Here is a 3,003-nt window from a genome sequence, read left to right as displayed (position 1 = left end):
CCTGTTATGTCAATGTCATCTGATGTTCTGAAATTATATAGAAGCTACTTAAAATATATAGAATAAACATTTAAATTAAGATTTGAGCTGGATGCCAACAGCTCCATATAAAAGTGCTGATCTTTAAAAGTAGATTGAACATGTAGAAGGAAGACTGTATATCTATGACTACATCATCCAATACATTCTTCAATATTCATGATGTGTAGGAGAAATTTTAGGGGAATGTGCTACTTCTAGTAGGTTGTGCGATCACATGGAGAGTTGCAGGACCTACAATTCATATCAGAAATGTTTTGAGTCCTCTTACTACCTCCCTGTCCGTCGAACCCACACCGTTTGCCAGCATGCATTTTTTGTTTCATATTCGTTTACTACATGTTGTTTTACACCTATTACACGATTTTTCTTGTTTTGCATTATTGTGACAGGTTGTCGAAGTGGTGTTACTGGATCGTGTGAATTATCGGAGTCCGCACCCCATTCCCCGTCACAAAAATTAAATAAAAAAAAATAGAGTACTAGGTGTAAAATAAAGTGTATTAAACGAATATGAAGGAAAAAAATTTCGCTGACGAACGGGGAAGTGGCGAGAGGACTCGGAACATTCTCGATGTGAATTTTCCGAGCCCTCTCCCCCGCCCCACCGTTCGCCAGCGCGCATTTTTTCCTTCATATTTGTTCAATATACGGTGCACTTCAACTACTACACTATTTTTTTTTTCAATTTTTCCACCGGGTGCGGATCTATATAAAAACCCTGAAGTTGATGATGACCGAATCAAAGATAGAATTGAATCTGACTGTTATATAACAGTGTGAGAGATTGCAGAGAGGTCAGATCTATCACACACAATTGAAAATCACTTAAAATGTCTCGGTCTCGTTAAGAAGCTCGGTATTTGGGTTCCACATAAATTGAAAGAGATTCAAGGAGGGGTGCGATTCTGCATTAACCCCAAAAACTAACCTGGCAAGATATCTTCCATAGCTAGAAACAACAGCGAAATCTCACACAACTTATAGAATCTTTCTTCCATCGCTAGAATTGCAAACCAATGAACATCTCTCATCCAGAGCTAGAAATAGCAGCCAAACGTTACCAAATCAAGAACATCTCTCATCTATACATAGAAGTAGCAGCCAAAACTCGCACAAATGATGGACATCTCTCACCCATAAAATAAAAGAGACACAAAGAATCGACGCGCCAAAAACCGAATTTTGTTGTGTCTGGGGAGAGTCGTTCTCTTTTAGTGCCTTTATAATTTAACATGCAACCTTTTCACTAGTTTTAAAACTATTGAAAACGTTGCAAGACGCAACGAAAATATTAGAAAAATAAAAGAGAAATAAGTGGAAATTTTACCGGTGATTGTGTTAAATTATAAAGGCACTAAAAGAAAACGACTCTCCCCAGACACAACAGAATGTGCTTCAACACACGAACTCATAAAGAATAGTTGAATACTTACGGAAATGTTTCGTAAATCATAATACTGTAATCTGCTAAAACCTCGATTTTTCACACTACCTCAGCTTCTCCTCATCTTTTCATTTTCTCCATCATTTTTCAATTTTATAACTTTTCATTGTTAGCTTTTCGTTTCTCCATCGCTAATTTCTTAATTGTCACTTTCTTCTACCCATTCATTCATTCCTCTCATCAGGTTCAGAAGTGCCTTAACTCAAACCCACACTAATTTCTCTTAGCTTAGAGTCCTCTGTTTCTTTCCGACACCACTTTATCCTTTCTCCTTCCCAATCTCTCCTGATATCATTACACTGTTGTCCCTTTGTACGGGAGACACACATCAATAGCAATATAGCGATACATAAAGGGAAAGAATTAGACTTATCCGCGTTAAATATTAACAGAAACGCATGCGCATTGAAAACACTTCCCTATTCATGCTGATATCCGGTTAAATGTCTTCATTAAATTCTCTTAATCAGCTGGTTATTCAGTTGTAATACTTACAATTTATCTCTCAACTACCAGATACACACATCTGTAACAACACCATCCTTTATGAAACATTTCTGTAAGTGTTGAAGCAATGAAAATATTCAATGCTTTTAATTCCGTAGACGTTCGGTTTTCGGTTCTTTGTTTCTCTTATATAATTTATGAATGAGAGATGTCACTGATTTGTGCGAGATTTGGCTGCTATTTCTAGCCATGGAAGAGAGATTCTATGATCTGTGTGTGATTTAGCTGTTATTTCTAGCTATAGAAAGTACCTTCTAAACGCTCCATCGTCGACACGTTAGTTAATTGATCGAATGTTTGTTTCTTTGTATAACTACCGATTTGTGCCCATTCTACTAGCAATTTGTTTCCTCATAACTTTCGACAACATGGATAATATTGAATAGAAATTTCAGAAAGTACGTTTCGAATAATGTAGATAAGGAATTTGTGGGAAACGAAAAATACAACTGAATGGGAGTTATGGATAGTTTATACACCTCGACTTTGTTTCCTCATACTTGTAGATTTACAATTATGCTACACAAAATAAGGGGGGCATATTTCCACCCGCTTTTATGACACCAAACACCATTACAATTCTTAATTAACATGTAGGGCATAATTACAGATTCCTAAACCTCCGCCCCTAGAATTTGGATGATCATAACTTTCAGAAAAATGGATATTTTTAATGAAATTCACTATGAATATGTGTTATATCATGTAGAATCCGATTATACAAAATGTTTTTTTTGGGGGGGGGGTATTTTAGGAAGGGGTGAGTGGTGAATTTCGGAAAAATTCACCGGCGTCCACTTCAATTCGTCTTAACTTTCAAGAAAATTCATATTTTTCAATGAAATATTCTACAAATATACCTCGGACTATGTAGTTTCCGAGGACCTAGAATTTTGGGGGGAAAACAATTAGGGGTTACTTTTGAGGAGCGTTCTCCACTCGGGGGTGTTTCGGAACAAGTCGTCCATATTTGTTTCATTTTCTCCGTTTTGTGCGTTTCATTAAAAAAT

General features: G+C 36.5%; 2 protein-coding genes across 3 annotated transcripts in view; one reads left to right on the top strand and one right to left on the bottom strand.

The window, feature by feature from the left end:
- The window catches only part of LOC128251077 (zinc finger protein 431-like), a 74,200-nt gene extending 71,203 nt beyond the window's left edge, over window positions 1-2,997 (bottom strand). Inside the window, exon 1 of one of the 2 annotated variants that reach the window (XR_008266956.1) lies at window positions 1,476-2,997. The gene's annotated coding sequence lies outside the window, so the exon portion shown is untranslated. The remainder of the gene's footprint in view (window positions 1-1,475) is intronic. The other variant, XM_052977421.1, reaches the window with a different exon arrangement.
- Window positions 1-3,003, top strand: part of LOC106872078 (zinc finger protein 208) — a gene marked incomplete at its 5' end in the record, with an annotated part of 54,654 nt that overhangs the window by 21,513 nt on the left and 30,138 nt on the right. The gene's annotated exons all lie outside the window — the stretch shown is intronic.

The sequence above is a fragment of the Octopus bimaculoides genome, chromosome 28 (genome assembly GCF_001194135.2).
Source record: "Octopus bimaculoides isolate UCB-OBI-ISO-001 chromosome 28, ASM119413v2, whole genome shotgun sequence".
In the NCBI taxonomy this organism is placed as follows: Eukaryota; Metazoa; Mollusca; class Cephalopoda; order Octopoda; family Octopodidae; genus Octopus; species Octopus bimaculoides.
Note: the sequence above shows the minus strand (reverse complement) of the source record. Positions and strands in the feature narration are given on the sequence as shown.